The sequence below is a fragment of the Indicator indicator genome, chromosome Z, assembly GCF_027791375.1.
Source record: "Indicator indicator isolate 239-I01 chromosome Z, UM_Iind_1.1, whole genome shotgun sequence".
NCBI classification, from domain to species: domain Eukaryota; kingdom Metazoa; phylum Chordata; class Aves; order Piciformes; family Indicatoridae; genus Indicator; species Indicator indicator.
Genome location: NC_072053.1, coordinates 56,706,941 through 56,729,823, shown reverse-complemented (window position 1 = coordinate 56,729,823; position 22,883 = coordinate 56,706,941).

Below are 22,883 nucleotides of genomic sequence, written 5' to 3'. Positions count from 1 at the left end.
AATTGTAATCTCCATTTAGACTCTATCCTCAAAAAAGATCAAATGGAAAAAGAAATTTGGTGCTAGGAGGTTCCCTTCATGTGTTTGCCCCAACAACTTTGCTTTGTCTCTGTGCGGCTTGCAAAGCAACTTTTTTCCACATGCTTAAAGATGGCTGTAACTGGTGACAGGAAAGAGCTAGCCCAGAATTGCAAGCTCCATTTAGACTCTCTCCTCTAAAGAAACCAAATGGAAAAAGAAATTTGGTGCTATGAGGTTCCCTTCATGTGTTAGCCCCCAATGCTTTTGTTTGTCTCTGTGCTGTTTGCAAAGCACAATTTTCCCACATGCTTAGAGATGGCTGTAACTGGTGACAGGAGAGAGCTAGCCCAGAATTGCATGCTCCATTTAGACTCTCTCCTCAAAAGAGATAAGATTGAAAAAGAAATTTGGTGCTAGGAGGTTCCCTTCCTGTGTTAGCCCCCAATGCTTTTCTTTGTCTCTGTGCGGCTTGTAAAGCAAATTTTTCCCACTTGCTTAGAGATGGCTGTGACTGGTGACAGGAAAGAGCTAGCCCAGAATTGCAAGCTCCATTTAGATTCTCTCCTCAAAGGAGACCAAAAGGAAAAAAAAAATGGTGCTAGGAGTTTCCCTTCATGTAATAGTCCCCACAGCTTTTGATTGTCTCTGTCCGGCTTGTAAAGCTCCCTTTTTCCACATGCTTAGAGATGGCTGTAACTGGTGACAGGAAAGAGCTAGCCCAGAACTGCAAGCTCCATTTAGACTCCCTCCTCAAAAGAGACCGAGTGGAAAAAGAAATTTGTTGCTAGGAGGTTTCCTTCATGTGTTAACCCCCAATGCTTTTCTTTTTCTCTGAGCGGTTTGTAATGCAAATGTTTTCCACATGCTTAGAGATGGCTGTAACTGGTGACAGGAAAGAGCTAGCCCAGAATTGCAAGCTCCATTTAGACTCTCTCCTCAAAAGAGACCAAATTGAAAAAGAAATTTGGTGCTAGGAGGTTCCCTTCATGTGATAGCCCCCAGTGATTTTCTTTGTCTCTGTGCGGCTTGTGAAGCACCATTTTTCCACATGCTTAGAGATGGCTTTAACTGGTGACAGGAAAGAGCTAGACCAGAATTGCAAGCCCCAATTACACTCTCTCCTCAAAAGAGACCAAATGGAAAAAGAAATTTGGTGCTAGGAGGTTCCCTTCATGTGTTAGCCCCCAGTGCTTTTGTTTGTCTCTGTATCACTTTTATTTCTTTTCCGTTCCAGTGTTGGTGTTCTGTAGAGGGCTTCCTCTTTGTTTGGTGTGCTAGAATCACCATGTGAATTCCTGTTAACACAACACTTTTCACCCTTTCATGAATGCTTCTACTAGAAGTAAACCAGTCATCTTGCATCTAGACATTGTGTAAAGGCTACTTTCACACACAGAATGTAAAAAAAAACACCTAGACCAGAAAACCCAACAACAACATACAGAAAAACAACAAAAAAATCCTAATAGCTAATTCTACACTTATGAACTATACCTGGTTATAATGGTAGAATTTAAAAAAGTGTTTACAATGAACTTGAAGAAGAAGCCAATGCTGGATATGTTGTTGCCCAATATTTGGCTTCACAGAATGTATTTTACCTAATTAAAAGCACATATGACAGAACTTTCAGATTAAGCAAAGAAGTTAAATTTAAAAATATTTTTAATAATGATAAATTCAGGGCTTCTCAATGTGTCCAGGGACTGCTAATTGTAGTGGGTTATCTTTATCTAGAACTGTGTCACGTGTTTTCCCATTTAGCTCAGTGATTTAAATCGAAGTGCAACATGTTCCTCACAATGTGTGAAAATAAAGAGCTAATTGAATTATGAGAGATTTGATGGTATACGAATTATGTCTCCTGCTTTTGTTTCCTGAATTCAGTAAAATATATAGATCATTTCCAAGTTGCTTCTACAAAATATAGATGCATAGAGGTTTATGGCATACCTATAGGTGTTATCACTCTTCTGAAGCTAAACACTGGGCAGTGTGTATTCAAAGATTTTTTTGATAAAAAGTAGATTTCACATGAAGATAACTGACAAAAAGGTACACATCCTTACAAAAACTAACCATTATTACATTAAAAAGTTCTGTTTTCAGCTATGCTCAACAGCCAGGATGCTCAATGAAGTGCATCCAACATATGCTGATACAGATTTAGGGCATTCTTTTTAGTTGAATGCATGAGAATAGTTCCACACTAAGCATATGATCATGGAATGCATGACTGAGGAGAGAGCAGTTTTTAACTGTCTGGAAAAAATAGCAATTACATTTCTTTAAATTATTATTTCTGATATTATTATTCAATAGCATATTTTCTTCCTACAGCAGTTACATTTTAGTTGTAGAAGGTGGTGCCATTGTAATAAGGAAATGTGTACCATCAGTAAAAACTGATGTGAATACTTCATGTTTAAGATAGATGTAAAAACTGATGTGAATACTTCATTCTCTTAGTCTGACCTTAGAAGGAACAAATTATTTCTGGTTGGTTTTGCTGGTTGTTTGGGGGTTTTTTTGGGTTTTGTGTGTGTGTGTGTGTTTTGATTTTGCTTTGTTTTTTGTTTTGGTGTGGTTTGGTTTCGTTTTTTTAACTGTGTTCCAAATGTAAAAATCTCCTGTCTTGATTTAAGAGCTGTAAGAGAAAAGAAAATATTATGATCTTTGGTAATTTTTTTTCTAAAAACTGGGAATCAGATTTTTTCCTGTATTTTTTAGATATGTAAGGCAGAAGACAAACTGTTACCTCTGTCTAGAGCTTCTTTCTTTTTAGGATTTTATTTTCAGCTGTCATAATGCTAAAGAAACATGAGCCAAAGATGAGCAGGTATTATCAAAAATGCAGGAAAGGCTGCTACACAAACTCAGGAATTATCTGATTGTTCTATTTGCATAATTATATTTGTGGTATTTTAAAAAACTATCATAAATCCCTTATGTCTTTATTGTATGTTTTCAAAAATTAGTGTTTGGGTTTTCGTTTTTGGGGGTTTGTTTGTTTTTTAGCTAAGGTTTTGTATAGCATATTACAGGGAGGACTTTTTCTGTCTGAAATCTAGATGAAGCTCAGGATACTATCTGTAAATATTTTCATTTTTACTGATCATATTGATTTTGTACTTTCACAGATTTCAAGAGGCTTTTAAAATACAGTGCTCCCACCATTCATCTTGGGCTTCCTATCAAGCATGCCACTCAGAAATGAGCACACAATCACAGAATTAACCAGTTTAGAAACAACCATTGGGAACATCAAGTCCAACTAATCAAGGACAATAAAAATGTTTTTATAAATATATTAATGGCAAAAGAAGGTGCAAGAACTACCTCCACTCCTTAGTAGATGTGGAGGGGAATATTGTAACAATGATTGTTTTTAGGAGAAATAATCTCATTAACATTCCCAAGATATGAGCAAGACCTCAATGGTAAAAAATATTATTGTGACAGGTTCACATTTGTCCACCTTCAAATTTGATCTGATGAAAGATGTTACAACTTCTCCTCTATTCTGAAATTTTCTATTAATTAGCATTATTCCTAGAGATACTTTATTTCTTTGTGCTTGCACATCTGTACTTGCTTGTTAAACTATGTAAAGTGAGCTAGGTGACTCTTGGCAAGGTTTATTTCCCAGAGAGTAAATAGTTCTGTGACTCTTCTTTGGATCCTCTACCATTTTTCATCTCTCTTCTTGAGCTGTATCTGCTTCTGTATCTCCAGTTCTAGTGAGTGAACTGGTCAGTTGGGAAAACGTATTTGTCACATATATAGTGTGGTAAAATTATTTCTTCTACATTGTTTTTTACTTGTGCACCAAAGATCGAGTTTCCATGTTGACTCGATCACCTTCAACAGCACAGTTTAATGGGGTTCTTATGTAATGTAGGTTATGTTGTATTAGATATGGTTATGTTAAAACATTATTAACTTGTTTACTAAGTGACATGGTTGGTGTTTTGGGTGGGTTTTTTGTTTTTTTTTTTTTTTTTTTGCTACCAACAAATCTTTCCACCATCTTCTAATTCCTTTGTGAGTTCTCTTCCTGACCAACAATACCCGTGGCATTCATTTGTAGCATAGAAGACTTGATTTATGGCAGTTCTTAGTTGTTAAGACATCTACAGGCCTTATCAATTACCTAGATTTCAGCCAGATTTATTATGATGACTTTGTATTATTCTTATTCCTCAGTCTTAATGTTATGTAGCAAAGTCATAAATTCCTGTCTGAAGTTTACATATATTACTTTGCTCTGCTCCTGGAGTAATGCATCCAGGTCTGGAGCCCTCAATTTAGGTAGGGCATGCACCTGATGAAGCAGGTCCAGAGGGAGGCCACAAAAATAATCAGGGGATTGAAGCACCTCTGCTACAAAGACAGGATGAGGGTGCTAGGGTTGTTCAGCCTGGAAAAGAGAAGGTTCCAGGAAGAGCTAATAGCATCCTTCAAGTACCTGAATGGGGCCTACAAGAAGGGCGATCTTTGCAAAATCCTGTAGTGATAGGATGAGAGGCAATGGCTTCAAACTACAGAAGATCAGATTTAGATTTGAACTTATTAGAACAGGTTCTTTACCATGAGGGTAGTGGAACATTGGAACAGGTTGCCCAGGGAGGTGGTTGGGACCCCATCCCTGGAGGCTCGACAGGGCTCTAGACAACCTGCTCTAGTTGAGGATGCCCCTGCTTACTGCAGAGGGGGTAGGATTAGATGACCTTCAGACGTCCCTTCCAACCCAGACTGTTCTGTGATTCTATATTGTATCAACTACCTTTATAGGTCAAGTTAAGCTAAATGTGAATGATTGAGTCAAGAAATAATTTCAGTTAAGAGAGAAGGCCCTTAAATAACTTTCTCAGGACTATAAGAAAAATTAGAAAATGCTAAATGATTAAAATATCTTCAGAGACTTCCAAAAATAAAACTACTATTTAAAGGATATGCTTCTACTGAAATTCTAAAAGGAGTGGCATAATGTTATTAAATATTTTTGTTGTTTTACCAACAACATAGAAATATTATTCCATTATTATTCCAAATCTGAAACATTTAAGGATAAATGCAAGTTGCACATGGTTCTTTAGGCTGAACAGCTGTGTATATTTAGGGATAAAAATTGGAGACTGAACCAAAAATATGGGAGATAATATTCTGAAAAACAGATACTCAAGAGAGATCTAGTGTCTTGGTTTGGAAACTTATTCTGTATAACCCGAAAGAGCAAAATTGTGGCAGAAGCTACCACAGGCTAAAGGTACATTTAAACAGGAAAATGCCAAGTACAAGTAGGGAAGTATAACATTCATTGAGAAAGTGTTTATTACAGACCATTTTGTAAATTGAAAGTTGAATGCTAAATTACATCCTCTGCAATGCCATATTTTGAGTTGTCCCTCCTTACCAAAGAATCCTTACTATTTCCCTGCCTGTCACAGATTACTTTTTTTTACCTGACTATATGTGCCTAGAGCAAGACTGAAGAAATACATCCAACATGTTCCTAATTTTAGGAGCACTGATCATACAAAAAGAATTGAGGCAAAATCATTAAACAAACCTCTCTAACAGAGCAAAAAGCTGTTTAACAGTGAGCAACTAAAGAAATTTAACCTGTTCTGCTGTCTGAGAAGAGATTGCATGGTCTAATCATGGTCTTTGAGTACCAAACCAAGGAGATTTCTCACAGTAGACTTGCTTTTACTCTGGCAGTAAGAGTCACACTTAATAGATAAAGCTGAATAATATTATATTGTAAATAAGAAACTCTTTTGTTAGTAATCTGTGCTGGTTTGGGGCTAGACAGATCGTCTCTTGCCCCAAAAGGGACAAAAGAATGAGACTCACACAAACGGATTGGAGAGTGATGGAAAGTTTAAATGGAAAAGCAATTGGTGAAGCTACAAAAAACTACAAACTACAAAGCATAGTGGCAAAGAGTATCCCAAAGCTTACAGAACCCCTCACAGAATCCCCAAAGCTTCCCAATCTTTCCCTTCTTCCCACCTGAGGGTAAACCCAAACCCCCAGGGCTCTTTCTTCCCCCTCCCGCTGCTAGGCAAGTCTCAGGCTGGCCAGGTCCGAGACTGCCCCACCTCCCTCCATTCTCCTCCTGGCATTAGGCCTAGACAGGCCTAAGTGGCCTAGAGAGATACTCCCCCACCATTACCCGATAAGAGAGCATCTCCCACGGGAGCAGAGAGGGAAGAAAGAGGAAGAGAATGACTCTGCAGATGGCTTTATAGGGCACAGGATTTATGGGTAGAAACACGCCGTTTCCTGTGTCCACCCCTATTGGGTGGGCACCTGGGACACCAGAGGTGTATCTTATGCAGCAGTGGCAGGGGGCACCCAGCCTAAACTGCCACAGTAACTAATCACTAGAGACAGTTTAACAATGTCTGGGAGTCATTTACAGAATCACAGAATTGTCAGGGTTGGAAGAGACCTCAAGGATCATCTAGCTCGAATCCCCCAGCTATGTGCTGGGACATTTAGGACATTGTCCAGAGTCAGAACACGAACTCAATATGAATTAAAGTCCTGCTCAGCCAGAGTCAAGACATAGACCAAATATGAGTTCAGAATCTTGCTCATTTATTATTATAAGACACAGGCTTTTATAGTATTATGTGCTGTCCACGTGAATAACATTAACCTGCAATTGGCTAACATACATTGTTCCTGCCCCTGTTACTGTACGCTGATTGGAATATGGTATCAGCAATGTTTTTCTGCCTTGCAACTCCAACACCTGGCTTCATCTCCTGTTTACTGCTCTGCCAAGCTTTCTCTTATGAGCCTCTCAAGGACATGTCAGCCTGTCTATAGTTAGTTTGGCTTGGATTGTGCAGCTCATGGCCTTTTATCTTCTAGCCATTTCTCTACAATTTCCCTGTCTCCTTTTTGCACAAGCCAAGCCTAATTGGTAATGTGAAATAATAAGCGTTTTATACATGACAAAGCACAACTAAGGCATAGCAAACCAATTAACACTATTGCTAATACTAAAAATCTAATATTAAGAGTCTAGTCTGCACTAACCCTTTCAGCCAAACGCTCAGGCCCAGCCAAGCATCTAGATGTCTTGTTTTACCTTTTGAGAGTGGGAAATTAATTGCTGAATTTCTTTGTGAATAGAGTGATCTTGCAGATCCATATAACACAATCCTTCAAATTCATCACACCCATACTAGTGGCGTTTGCCTGCTTGACTACCCAGCAAGCTAGTCTTCCTAAATCTGATGTGTTGTAGCTACTTTGGGATTTGCAAGTCCGCTGTTGCAGTCAGCATCCAAAGGATGATGAAGGCACGGGTCAAGCCCATCTTGCTGGGACCCTATGTGGTCCAAAGCCTGTTGAGACACAAACATATCCTCCACCCCAGGTTATTAATTCACAGGGATCAGACCACTGACCTGTTTCTAGATCCTGAACTTTTACTTTGACACCTGATGGCATTACACTGGTGGTGGTCAAAGAATTGAAATGATGTATCATTGGAGTTTCCTGGGAATCATTCGAGAACTGCAAAAGGTTTAAAACATACATAGCTTTGTTTAACCGGGCCTCTGGAGAATCTCCTGCCATTCCCCCTCTTTGTTTTTGCAGAAGTTGCTTCAGTGTGCCATGTAGGGGAATGGGGAATACTGGGAACATGAGTGATAGCCCACAATTGCACTAACGAATTAACTTTACCAGATACGTAGGCTGGGCCATTTGTCTGTTCCTGGCTAAACATTGCTTAACTATAACATTTTGGTGACTTAACATATAAATTCACATAAACATATTCCCTAATTACATGACATTAAGGCATTGACGCATTCAGTCCCGAATGAGAAGTTTCCTTGGGGGCCACTCATGCGGTCAGCTTCAGATCGACGTTTCTGATCTCAGTTAAACAGGCACTCAGTGGTCAGATGATTGTCAGCTTCACGGGCACTGCTGTTTGTCCCATCCTTTGAGTCTTGTGCTGGGCCTTGCCATGCTGACATCAGGAAAAGCCTGTAGGTGGGAAAAGGTAAATCCCTTTCCTAGCCCTGAGTTTTCGCCTAGGGTAAACCTCTGTATCAAAAAAGGGGAAAAGAATTTTTTTTAGTCACTTTGCATATTCTTTTAATCCTTATCTTAAAACCTGCATAAACACAAAAACCAAAACAACACTCTATAACGTTCCTAAAATAAACTCTTAAGTCCTGCCAATATCAAAAAAGGTCCTAAAACCTTAAAAAACTATATGAGAATTAAACCAACAATGTAATGTGCAAGGAAACAACAAAAAAGGATAATGCATGCTTTTCAAAATGAAAACTTATTTACCACATAGAGCTCTTTTTGAAATTTGCTGGCAGACTCAAAAAAAAAAAAAAAAAAAGGAAGGTTCAAACCAGAAAAAAGAAAAGAAAAACCTTAACCTATAAACTTATAAACCCAGTAGCACTTATACAGTGTTATGTTTATTGATTAGGAAAAATACTTTAACACAATAACTAAAAACTTATAAGCAAACATCATTTTCTATAACACTTAACATACCTTGTTACAAGTACCAAATTTGGGTTTTGGGTAGTCAATAATCATCATGTTTATTGTAAAAAACACAACAATTGCAAACACTAAATAAATTTCCCAAATGTCTTACAATCAGAAATAATGATAGAAACAATACATATATATCAAGTTTGCATAAAATGGCAAGATACCTTTCTTTAAGAAAACTTAACACTGTTACTTTAAAATCAGAACACAGGTTTCTGCAGACCTTCAACAGCTGCAAAACAAGGGAGTGAGATAAGGAAGGAGAAGGAAGGGGGGGGAAGGAGGGAGGGAAGGAGGGATGGGGGAAGGAGGAGGGAAGGAGGGCGGAAACGAGGGAGGGAGGGTGAGGGGAAGGAGGGAGGTAGGGCAAGGGGGGAAGAGGGGGGGAAGGCATTCTTTTTTTTTTTTTTTTGACTCTGTAGAATTCCTTTAATTGTTCTTAACTACAAGTCTGTAAAAAGTTTGGAAAAAACAGCTATATTTGAGCTGCAGCTCAGTCCTCATGGGCTTTGCAGGACAGAAATGCTCTCATGTAAGTGCCTGAAGTCACTGCTGCCACCAATTCACCTCTGTGGGCAGCTGCAGCTGAGTCCTCTCTGATGTTAGTGCTGGAACCTTTCTTGCCATTGTTGGAGAGGGTGGACTTCCCTCTGTCCGAGATCAGCTCAAAGACTTGGAGATCTGTTGGTCCTTCCTTTTTCAGAGTATCTGTCCTGCCCTGTGCTCTGCTCTCCACCTCTTTGAGCTCTGTAGCTCTGCTGGCTCTGAGGATGCTGCTGACCGCCGTGCAGGTGCAGAAGGATGAGCAGATTTTGAGGGCTTTGGCATAGTTTGCAATCTGAGTTACAAGGGAGACGCTTTCGCTGCTCTCAGAGGGTCTCCCCTCTGCTGGGGCTGGCTCTGGAGGGAGGACAACCCAGCTCTCCTCTGAGGGCCTCTTGGGAGCAGTGGGGTAGCTTCCCTCCAGGTCTTCAGGAGCAGATTCATTCTCTCCTGCTTCTGGAAATTTGATGTTTGCACAAGGCAGAGGTGACATCTCCAAGAACTCCTCTTCATCCTCTTCTCAGCCTGGCTCCTCTTGATGAATGCTCTGCTCTGCTCGCTGTTTCAGAGCCTTTGAGTAGGGGTCTCAGTGACTCTAAATCTGATCCACTGCAAATCTCCCATAACGGTCTGGATATCAGCAAGAGTTTTTAATTCAGTCTTAAATGTAGTTTTCTGGGGGACAATGATACTGTCATTAATAGACCTCCCAAGATATTTCCAAGATGCTGATGCAGTCAGCTACTTGCAGTCCCACTTGCCCCAGTACTTGATTACGGCAATGTTGGCTGGGGCTGTAGGGTAATGATAGCGAGCAGCCGTTCCTCTGCCATCACGCTGCCGCCACTCCTGTGGTATTCCCGGGTTCAGGCCTAAGGGCAGCCTGGCATCACCACTCTGAGGCTCCTAATGGCCCAATCAGGGGCCATCTCCTTCCTCTGCTTCTGCACTGATGTCCGTGCAGTTTGAAAATTCAAAGGCTGGGGGGAGAAGCTACAAAAACTTCTATTGCCAAAGTCTCTGGACATTTATGTGTGCAAGCTGTTAGCACCTCATTCACAGCAGGATTTCCCAAGGCACACAAAACTCTTTGGCAATCAATGTTTCCCACTTGCTCTTCTAAGGCAACCTCAGTGTCGGGCACTGTTTTAATCTCTCTGATCTTATCTTCCTTCTTAGCACAGTCCCAAAACTTAGCTCTGATCTTATCCCAGATTCCTAGGACATGTTAGAAAGGTGGTGCTTAGTTGCTGACCAGTCCCTGGAGCTACTTTTTCCACAGGGAAAGCCATGGGCTCACTAGAGTTATCAGAAACACTCATAAGGGAATGCATCTGCACTGGAGTGGTATGTGGCACTTTCAAGTCACCCCCTGAAGCAGCTTTCTGGTGAACCAGCTGCCAAAGTCTCAGTGGTGATGCAGGGGTTACAGTTAACCACAGGGAGATAAAAGTTGACTTTCTCCTCCCCCCACAATCTTTTGCAACCTCACACCCCGGGATGAGATCTCCTTCTCACCTTCTTCCTCACTGTAGGGGAGGAAAATTGCTGCTGCCTAAGGATCATTAGGGTAGACCAGTGACAGTTGAACAAAGTCTTGGGGACTTTTCCACTTCATAGGGATTTTAAGCTGCTCATTAGGAAAAGGATTTTCTACTCTCCAGCACCCTTTTCCTCTGGCACTGACGGAGCAGCTGGGCAGCTAGGGGCAGAGGGCGTGGAGACTGCTGGTATGTCATCCACTGCTTTAGTTATCTCCCCCACACCCAGCTCAATTCCCTTTTCTTTTAGCTCCATTTCAAATTCCTCCTCCTTTTTATCTTGCTCTTGCTTGATGTCTTTTAGTGTTTCATTAAGGATTCACCAGGTAGTAGCCATATCTACAAGTTCTTTATCTCCTTTTGTTAAGGCATACCATAAATAATTAGCCAGCTTCTGCCATGCAGCAACACTAAAGGTGGAGCTGCGAAAGAAATTCCTTATTGCTTCCCCCATAGAAGCAGCCTCTTTAAATCATAGTCACTAGCTTTTATACCTCTATGCTTTAGGAGCATTTCCCAAATTCCAATGACTAAATCCTTTTCCTTAGTTAGATTCTGTCCCATTATGTTCCTGGTGGCTCACCTTAATAGGTGTCGAAGTACAGGTCCGGGCCGAGGTGGTTTCCTATGGTGCTGGCTGGGGGGCTTCTCCTGTGGGGATGCACGCCTCGGGGGCGGGTTGCAGTGCAGTGCTCTCAGCTCAGGTGACCCCCGGGTCCCTTGCCCGTGGCAGTGGTGGTGGGTCAGCGCTGCCCTGCCCTTGGCTGGACTCCAGCCCCCAGAGGCTGGTGGCGAGGCCATGCCAGGGCTAGGTCGGGCGGGCTGGGCTGTGGCGCCGTCGCTTGTCCAGCGACCTGCGTCTGTGTGTCCGTCTTGTCTTGTCTGCAGGGCTGCGATAGGGTGAGTGAATCCCGCTCCTAATCCCATTCGCACTTCAGCCATACCTGCCTCCCGCTTCTCTGTGATACTAAACATGAATTCAAGGTCCTTCAAATGTACTTTTTCTTTTACCCATTGACAGAGCTCTTTGAGCCTCTTCATGCTCATGCCAGCACCTTGCTTAGCAAGCAATAGCGTGAATGCTGCCTCCCAACTCATGCTTGGTTAAGCAGTCTTCTGTAGCGCTTCCACAAACTGGTGTGCTCAGTTGATTTCCAGCTCTCCCTCTAGGATGCCACCCACTCCAATCTCCTGCCCCCCGTCCGCACTATTTCAGACGTGGGGTTCCTGGGTCCCAATACAGGAGGTGAGACATAACTTCACACCCAGCTACTGCCGCTTTTGCCTTGCAGTGCCACTCCAGTTGAGGGTCAGAAATAGTCGCATAGCAACCTGTCTCTCTGCCAGCTTCTGCCACAGCTTCTCAGCATAGCCTGTCTTCTCACTGTGATGCAATTAGATCCTTAATAGAGACGTCCTGATTTGTCCCTGTTCAGGCGCCAAATGTAGGAGATTGTCCAGAGTCAGAACACGAACTCAATATGAGTTAAAGTCCTGCTCAGCCAGAGTCAAGACATAGACCAAATATGAGTTCAGAATCTTGCTCATTTATTATTATAAGACACAGGCTTTTATAGTATTATGTGCTGTCCACGTGAATAACATTAACCTGCAATTGGCTAACATACATTGTTCCTGCCCCTGTTACTGTACGCTGATTGGAATATGGTATCAGCAATGTTTTTCTGCCTTGCAACTCCAACACCTGGCTTCATCTCCTGTTTACTGCTCTGCCAAGCTTTCTCTTATGAGCCTCTCAAGGACATGTCAGCCTGTCTATAGTTAGTTTGGCTTGGATTGTGCAGCTCATGGCCTTTTATCTTCTAGCCATTTCTCTACAGGGACACTTTCAGTTTACCCAGAGACACATCCAGCCTGGCTTTGAAACATTCTATGGATGGGACTTCACCACATCTTTGAGCAACCTGTTCCAGTGTCTTACCACCCTCATGGTGAAGAACTTCTTCCTAACATGTAATATAAATCCCCCCTCCTCTAACTTGGATCCATTCCCCCTAGTCCTATCTCTATATGTCACCCTAAAAAGTCCCTCACCAGCTTTCTTGTAGGCTCCCTTAAGATACTGGAAATCCACAATAAAGTCTCCTTGGAGCTTTCTCTTCTCCAGACTGAACAGCCCCAATTCTCTCAGCCTTTCCTCAGAGGAGAGATGTTCCAGCCCTCTGATCATCCTTGTTTCCCTTCTCTGGACACATTCCAGCATGTCCATATCTTTCCTGTAATAGGGGCTCCAGAACTGGACACAGTACGCTAGGTAGCAGTCTCACGAGAGCAGTGCAGAGGGTGAAAAACACCTCTCCCAACCTTCTGGCCACACTTCTCTTGATGAAACCCATTATACAGTCAGCTCTCTGAGCTGCAAGTGTATACTGGCAGCTCATATTGAGCTTCTCATCTACTAGCACCTCCAAGACCTGTTCTTCATGTCTGTTCTCAAGCCAGTCACTGCCCAGCCATTATCGTTGCCTGGGATTGCCGCCACCCAGATGCAAGACCCTGCACTAGGTCTTCTTGAATCTCATGAGGTTGGACCCACCTGTCCAGCCAGCCAAGGTTTCTCTGGTTGGCATCCCTTCCCTCCAGCATGTCTGCTACATCACTTAACTTCGTGTCATCAGCAAACTTGCTGAGGGTGCACTCAATGCCACTGTGCATGTCACCAAGAAAGATGTTAAACAAGACTGGTCCAAGTACTTATTCTTGCATGACTCCACTTGGACATGGACCCGTTGACTCTGTGGCTGTCAAGCCAGTTCTTTATCCACCTAGTGGTCCATCCATCAAACCCATGTTTTACCAGCTTGGAGATCAGGATTTTGCCTGGAACAGTGTCAAAGGCTTTGCTCAGGTCCAGAAAAATGTCATGTGTTACTCTCCCCTTGTCTATTGATGCTGTGACCTGTCATAGAAGGCCACCAGGTTTGTAAGGCACAATTTGCCCTCGGTGAAGCCATGTTGGTTGTACCAAATCACCTGTTTGTTATTCTTCTGCCTCAGCAGTGCCTCCAGGAGGATCTGCTCCATGATCTTACTGGAAACAGAGGTGAGACTTACTCGTCTATAGTTCCCTGGATCATCCTTGTTTCCCTTTTTGAAAATGGGGGTTATGTTTCTCTTTTTCCAGTCAGTGGGGACTTTACCAGACTGCCATGACTTTTGGAATATAATGGCTCTTATCTGTCTGATATTCTGAAGGAGGTTTTTGGCCATGAGAGGCTTTGGCAAAGTTAATTTTTAACTAGTTCATTTCAGGCCTAGTTGAGGGGCAGGGAGACATGGAGCAAGTTATTGAGGTGTTGGGCTGGTGAGGTCTTGGTAAAGCCCAGGTTGGAGAGAATTGGACCAAGGCTGAATATGAGCTTGTATATTTTGTATGTTTTTGTACTGTTATATATAGTTGTGAACAGTATTTCAATTTAATTTTCCAGTTCTATCAGGGGGGTGTTTTTATTTTACTCCTTTGGGGAGGGGTAAAATAGATTCTGTCCACAGAAACCCAAGACACCTTCCCTGTTAGTGAGAACAAAGCCCAGCATAGCACCTTTTCTTATTATTTCCTCCGCCATTTGGAGGAGAAAGCTGTCATCTATGCATTCCAGGAATACCCTGGATAGCTGGTGCCTTGCTGTGTTGTCCCTCCAGCAGATGTCAGGGTGATGGATATCCCCCATGAGGACCAGGGCCTGTGAATGCAAAGCCACTTCTATCTGCTTATGTAGGGCCTCATCTTCTTGGTTCTGCTGGTCAGGTGGCCTGTAGCAGACCCCTACAGTAACATCACCTTCCCCTGTCTTCCTTTTAGTCTTAACCTTCAACTAGATCATCATCCTTCCCCAGATGGACAACTAATGTAGAGGGCAACACCTCCTCCCCTCCTACCCTGCCTGTCCTTCCTAAAAAGCTTGTACCTGTCTATCCCTACATTCCAGTCATGGGAATCATCCCACCAAGTTTCAGCAATAGCCACTATGTCATGGCTTTGCAGCAGAACAGTGGCTCTTAATTCATCCTGTTTATTGCCCAAGCTGTGTGCATTTTACACTGAGGCACTTCAGGGGCTGGCCATGTCACCCTCTTAGACGAATCCCCCTTGATGCCTTGGGGTGTCTTGGTGCATTGTCCCTGTCTTGCCTCACAGCAACGAAGAGAGACCCAATTCAAAAGCTTATTAAACACTTAAAATTTCATGAATATATTAGTATTATTGAATATGCAAATAAAAAAACAGCTCCCAAAAGCTCAATGAAATTACAGGGCTGTTACAGATTATTAATTTAAGCTCAAGAAAATTTAATTTAGTTTCACAATATGCTTCTCATTATCAGTCAAATATTGAAATTGTGAAGATATTGATCTCACAAACCTTCAGTATGTCTTTTAACTTATACTACTATTGAATATTTATATTCAAACTTTCCTTCAGGAATTAAATCTTAAGATCTGCTTTTTGTCCTTCACTGCTTTGTCCTTTGTCTCATGTTTCTACTACAGTATTCATCCTTCTTCTTAGCCAAACAACTCTATTGGTGTGGAACTTTTCAGCCAGAAGGACACTGGAGAAAAGTACAGGGACACAGACTAGTGCTGATCCCCCATTGGTAAACCGTGTACTGGTGCAAGGAATAAGGTTAATAATGATGGTTTATGAAAATAAGAAATATTAAAATTATTATTTACTAATATTAAAAATACGAATAGCATTTTATCTATATATATGCAGATTCAAGTACATGATTGTGGACATACCCTATAAACTGGTATAGTTTAACAATTTTGAACCAAATTAGAAAAATACAAAATAGTTTTTCAATTAAGAACCAAGGTTGTAATTCCACTACTTGTCCACCAGATGGTGATGTGACAAGATGCTTGATGGCTGCTAAATAGCTAGAAGAGACAAAGTGTCAGGGCAATACAATCAAAGGAACCTTTCAGAGACTTAAATCAATTTTTATCATGAATTATGACTCCAGGCATAGCCGGGGAGGCTGCTTATAAACCACAAGTTACAAGACCACACGGGCTAAAGTGTGGTGATTTTAAACAGAACCAAAACTGATGTTAAGCATGTTGCTATGCAGGTTGCTAAGTGTGGCAGAGGAGAGGCAGAGCCAGGTTCTAGGTGCCATTTTCAGAACGCATGTGAAGATCAGGGGAGAGATAACAACGGCCGTCGCCTGATGTATGGAACAACAAAGCTGCTGTCGCCTCTGCTGCTGCAGTACAGATCAAAACTGCTGCCACCCCTTGGGCCACAGGAACGGCTTTTCCAGCCAAAGCCATACTCACTCCCTGGGCCTTAGAAGCAGCTTTCGAACTGGAGCCACCATTTGCCTTCTTGGATTGTGGGAACCACCACCCACGTCCCTGCTGAGGCTAGTCCCCACCACAGCAGGACAAGCCGACTCTGGTCTGCTTGCAACTGTGCCTCCCCTTCCTTGGCTCCATGCCTCTCACTGCTCATGCTGCATGGGACAAAAGGGAAAGGGACAGGCACCGCGTTCTTAAGCTTTCACCAATGCCTGTGGCTACAGAATCGTCACTGCCATCTTGGAACTGCAAGAGGGATTCCACGCCACAGCTACACACCAGGTGTCCCCTCAGAACCCATAAAATGCCCACACGATCGCCCCAGCACAAAACCTTGAGCCCAACCACCAAACCCAACAACACCCAGATATCCATTTTAACTTTTTCATCTCCACACTTCTCCAATCTAATTTGCAGCATTCTCTGCAGCAACCATCCTCTGTTACCAATAATCTGTTCTGGTTTGAAGCCAGACAAATCCTCTCTTGCCCAAAAAGGGACAAAAGAATGACACTCACACAAATGGATTGGAGAATGGTGGAAAGTTTAAATGGAAAAGCAGTTGGTGAAACTACAGAAACTACAAGCATAGTGCCAAGAATATCCCAAAGTGCACAGAGTCCCTTACATAACACCCAAAGGCTTCCCAACTCTTCCTTTCTCCCCACCTGAGGGTATATCCAAATCCTCAGGGGTCTTTCTTACCCCCCTGCTTCTAGGCTAGTCTCAGGCTGGCTAGGTCTGAGACTACCCCCCCTCCTTTCTCCTCCTGGCATTAGGCCTAGACAGGCCTAAGAGGCCTTGAGATACTCCCCCACCATTACCCAATAAGAGAGGATCTCCCATGGGAGCAGAGAGGGAAGAAAGAGGAAAAGAATGAGTTTGCAGATGGATTTATAGGGCGCAGGATTTATGGGTAGAAATAGCCATTTCCTGTGTCCATCTTATTGGGTTGGACACTCAGAACACCAGAGGTGTAACTTATGTGGCACCCAACCTAAACCGCCACACTAGGTTACTGCTACACTGGCTGCTGAGGCTCCGAGTTTCACAGGGATCTGACGGTGCTGTGGCTGGTCACTGCCAAAGCTTATGGGCTTGCGGGGACCCATGGAGGCAAACCTTCTTCTCCTCCTGCAGCTGCAGGGGTGTGGAATAGACTTCTGTAGATCAGGCAGGTTCACCAAAATAGGCTCTCTTGAGTGGTTCCCTTGGTAATGTGGTCCTGTGGAGTTGGCAGGGCAATGTGGGGGAGGGCAGTTCCTCTCCTGGAGTGGCTTGAGAGCGTGGAGGGGGCTGGGTGGCATGGAGTGGTGCAATGTGGCTTTTCTCTTGGTCAGATTGGACTAACCAAATGCTGCTGAGTTCCTCTTGGTGACTGCTTTCCTGTGCAGTCCTTTGTGAAGCTGTATGGGGCACTCACAGGTGGTCTTGGCAGAGCATATTCAGTGCTCTGAATTGCCCTAGGTGAGCTTTGACTTACAGTGCTGTGGAACGGCAGGTGGCAGTACCTTCTCTCCTGCGTCTCAGCAGCTGACACACAGGATGTGGCTGAGCGTGGTTCTTGCTTTGTGAGCAGGTACACAAAGGCTTTGGCTCATAGGTCTGTGGCTTGTGCTTGTAGCAGACACTGTTAGAACTATCAAAAAGTCTCAGGCTAGTTTTCCCTATGATGACAAATCTTATTGACAGGGCCTCAGTGCCTTTATCAGTGCCTTTAAGATGCAGTGGCAGCTTCTTCCTACTGGCAAGACTGGGATATGACACTAAGCTGATTGTAGTTGCAGCACAGTTTGTGAAGGGCTTTTTGCAGGCTTCTGGGTAAATTGAGGCATGCTGGCACTTCCCGGGTAGCAGGCTTCTCTCCGGACGAGGGCAGAGCACGTGTGCAGAGCAGAAAAGTGCAAAAGAGCTTAGCAGCAAAGAGGAAAGAGCTTAATAGTAGAGACGAGTTGTTTACAATTTGGGTAATATTTATAGTATTGGTTGAGGTTTGGATTTAGCCAATAGTCAAACTTGGTAAACACATCATTAACCAGTGACAAAGCATGTGGCTAGAATTATGCCCAAACTTGGAAGAAGCATGAGCATAGCACAAAGTGGGTGCATGATCTTGTTTGCCCCAAAGAAGACAGGTTGCGTTTTTTAACCCGACTTGGTGACGCCTGGCCCTTTGTTTCCTCACCTGTGGGTTGAGTGCCCACTCCAAAAAGGAGGGGGGAGGAGAAATGTGAGCAGAACATGTTGGGACAAGTTTTGGCAATATTTGGGGCATAATTCTGGGCATAGGCTCTCTTCATGATAACTGGTTTTCCTAAGCTCATGAAAATTGTGCCTAATAACCTCTGGCAATGGAGACTGCACTAAGATGTAACAATTGTCTTTTTATCCAAGGTCTAACCACTGAAGCACTGGTAGAGTTTTATTAAGCTGCATACTGTGTAATTTCAAACTCTTTCTTTATAATTTCTAAATAACCTTTCTTTCTAGTAACCATTCTGGAACAAACACTTTCTGAATAAGTAAGCAGTAAAATTTGCAAGAGCTACATTTTAGTTAACCAGAGCATTCCTTTACACGTTAACTTTTTAATTTGTTTTACATTTTATGCTCTTCAAAATCTTAGTGAATAACAAGTAACAACATTCAAATCATCATAAGGGAAAATGACAACATGACTGCATATAGCCACCAACAAATACAAGCTAAGAGCATTTTCACTTTATCTGCCATAGTTCTAAGCAACCATCCAAAACAGCTTTATGATTTTGCTGTCAAAGCTACTATCCTGAACCCAAATAAATATATGTCAATAATTACCAGCTAGTATGCTGACCTTTTCCTGTCTGAGGCAAAATCAGAACAGGTCTGTTGAAAGCTATATCTTGATTCCAGTATTACAGATTCCATTAACTACTGCTTACTTACTTTGCTTGGGTCAGTGTTTTTGTCATTGCCTTATGGAAGTCCTGCAACACTTAAATGGTAATATGCCAAGTTGTGAGTTGATGTGTAGTTTTACTTATGCTAAGAAGAAAAAAAAATGAAAGAAGATATGCATGATGAACGGGCAATGTTTTTTTCCAAATAAAGGTTCTTTACTTTACCTTGAAAATATTTACCTTATAAACATTTTGTAAGTCCATCACTATGAACATCATAGTTCTGAAAATTATTATTACTACTTATATTACAGCAGATATATCATGACTCACATTATACCACAATCATACCACATTGTCATGTTTTATTATGTAATACAAAAATACTTGTTCAGCTTTTTTGAACCAAGAAATAAGATTGACAATATTCAAGCAGGCTGGATTTCTCAGGAGAAAATAAAATTAATTTCCAGGCAGTAAGAACTACCTTGATTACTAAATAAGCATCAATTTATTATTAAAAAAAATCTTTAAGATTCACTCAGGTTTACATTCTTATCTCCTGCCTTTATGGACTGAACATTAAGAAAGGCTTAAAATAATATTTCTGAAATAAGATGCTTCGCACTTAATTGTATATGATGTAGTTCAAACACACACAAAAAAAGCCCTGCAACCAAAACAATTGCCTAATTTAATCTCAGAGTCTATAACTGCTTAATACTTAAATAAGATGTAAATGTCAATCCTAGACCTACAGCTTCTCAGGTATGCCATTAATGTACTATGTTTTCAGAAAAACTTATTATCAAACTGTTGGCATATATTCATGGAAAGGATGGGTCTCACAACAATGAAGTTTTTGTGTTGGAGGGAATATCCTAGAATCAAGTTTCATCTTCTTTCTCTGTGTTTAGTTCTTATTTTCTCATTGACTTGCACATATGTTCCATATACTATATTCAACAGCAGAGCAGACTCTTGAAGCTTTCAGTCAATTTGAACTGCTACCAGGAGCAGGTGTAACAGCATATTGGATTTATTTCCATCTTCAGCATTTCTGTAAAAACTTCTCTTGCCCGTAATTCAGGATGTATCTACCCAGGAGTAAAACTATTCTCCACAATTTTCTTGTACTATATTATTAACTTTGTGCCTTACTAAATTTGCATACCCAAAGATGAGTTTCTGAAAGTTAAATGATGTCCAAGTAAATACCTGTGAAGAGAACAGGATTGTAGAATCTCTCTTTTTATGATTTGGGAACTGGCCTGAAAAACATATATGATACTGTGTCAGTGTGAGTTGAAATTCTCCCTCCACCGACAATAACAAGGCTAGCTCAGTCTGGAAGTGAACGAAAGCTGTGTTTATAAGCAAATCTACAATCTATGATGAAATGCAATGAATATGTACAAATATACAAAATTCACAACATTTACAAATATATACAATCAACAGAAAAAGCGCAACCAAGATCCCTTTGCTTCCCCCAAAAGGGGACCTTTCCCAAGGGGCCTCTCTCCCAGGGGCTTCCCCCCAACCCTCCCCTGGCAGAGAGCAGAGTTAGCTAAAGCAGAGAAGTTGTTAACTTAGCTCACCAAGGTCAGAAGAGAAGAAGAAACAGCAACCAGACACCACAGCAAGCTGCCCCGACTGCAGATTGCAGAGTGCCCACTTTGTTTTGAGTAATAGTTCTTAAACATTTCTATCTATCCAATGGAAGTGTTTAGAACAATCACTATTTTGCTTTCTTACACCCAATAGTGTAGTGAAGGCATCATATGCCCAGAATTATGCCCTCAGATACCAGCTAACTCTTTCTGGGAAGACCCCCCTTCTACCCTCCTTTCAGGAGAGGAGGAACAAAAAGTTCAGGCACCAGCCTGTCTCCTAAGGGAATAAACAACTGTAGGCACCCGTCTCAATGGGATGCCTATGCTCTATCCATCTGTGCCCATTGGCTAGTTCCAGCCTCGAGTATCTCTAAGTATTGCTCCATTTCTTGCCACGTTGCTCTATCCTTTTGCTTTCACTCATTATGCGACTCGTGATGCTTTAGCTGTAAGCCTTCACAAGCAAGCATACTGGAAGCCTCTGCAAATACAGAAGCCGGCCCATCGAGCTCGCCTCGAGGAACCCGCAAAGGATGACCCCTTCGCTGGTAGAGAGCGTCAGCGTCGTACCCCTGAGAGAGGGTAAGAAGGCCCAAAGGGGGAAGGACTAGTCCGAACCCGACAGTCCACATTTGCTGCCAGCTAATTAAGGAGCCATAAGCAGCCATAAGCAGAAATTCATCTTGCGTAGCCCCGCCATCCATGGGAGAGAAAGGGAGCTGCCCACTGTAGCCGCTCTGCAGCCCGTATTAGGGCGAAGCACCCAGGATTTCCCCGAGGGAAAAAAACAGCATAGGTAGCCTCTCCACTGAAGTTAAGGCAACAACTGTACCATTATAATTTAAATGGAAAGCAGTCGCTGAGAGAAGCGGCAGTCAGCTCACCTTGAGCTGAGCCAAGGGGGGAAGCATTGTGTCACCACACCCCCACCGAAACCCGCCTACGGGAACTGCCCTCGATCACGAGGGCAGACCACGGAAAGGACCTGGCTCTGCTGAGCCGATCCTCCGGTCAGGGAGCCAGCCCCTCCCCACAGACCACGGGAGGACAAAGAAGCCAACTGTCCCTTTCTGCAGACCGCGGAGTAGAAAGCCAACCTTGCCCCTCCCCACAGAGCCGGGAGGGAGAAAGAAAGTCGCCGCCGAAACGGGGCCAACCTTAGGCAGAAAGCAGACACTCAGCGAGCACGTGTGACCCAGCAATTTGTCTTGCTGCATAGAAAGAATGTATCTTTCATGTGCATAACATTCAGCAACCTTTTATTCAAAACACCTGCGTGTAGCCACGTGATTTTTCTAGCTTAACCTGCCTTGCGACAACATTATAAATATCTCTATACCTAGCTAGCAGCTGCAAGGTTCTTGTAGAGTCTCCATCTAGTGGACAAACGGTGGAACTGCAGCCTTTCGTTCCCTTAATTAGAAATTTACTGTAAATATTATAATTGGGTATAATTGTAAATATTAAATCAGTTATGGTCTATATTATTACAACCGTGCATCCGAATCAATATATATAAAGTAATTAATTGAATATTCATAATAATAATAAACAATAATGTTCATAACTCATAGTTTCATAATTCATAATTAATAATCACCATCCTCCATCCCTATTCCCCCTCTCCACGACAAATAGTGACTTATTTACATTCTTTCACTTTCTCTGTTCTGAACTTTGCAAAGAAAAATTAAAAAGACAGTTTCAAACCATCACAGTCCACCCATTCTAAACAATTCCATTGGCTGCAACTACTATTTGTCTAATCTAAAACAATATTTACAACAATGAGTGAATGAAGATCATAGTCCATTCTGGCTATCACAGATGTAGATGATTCGAAAGAGTCAAATCACAGGAAAAACAGCAAACAGCTTGTTTCCTCACAGATGGAGTGAAGAAAGGAACAGGGACTCTCAGGTGACTCAGGGTTCGTAGGGTTCATGCACCGTAGATGTCATGGATTCTCCTCTTGGGCGCGATGTTGTATCTGCACAACACTCCGAATTTAACCTCTCTCAGCCAAAGTTAGATTTCTTTGTGGAATACATTGAATTTCACCATTCTCTTGCATCACCCAATAGGTGTGACCAGGACCTTCAGCAGAAACCACCCCTCGGACAGGTTTGGCCTCTCCTGAAGGAGAAAATACCCAAACAGTTTTGCCTAACAGATTCTTTTCTCTGATAACAGGGACTCTATCACCTTCCTCCTTTCACAACAAATCTGATTGGGCAGGTCCAGCTTGATTCACTGAACCTCTACTATTCATCAACCAAGTTTCTTGTGCCAAATGCTTCTCCCAGTTTTTCAAAGATCCACCCCCCATGGCTTTGAGAATGGTTTTCAGCAAACCGTTGTAGTGTTCGATCTTCCCTGCAGCTGGTGTGTAGTAG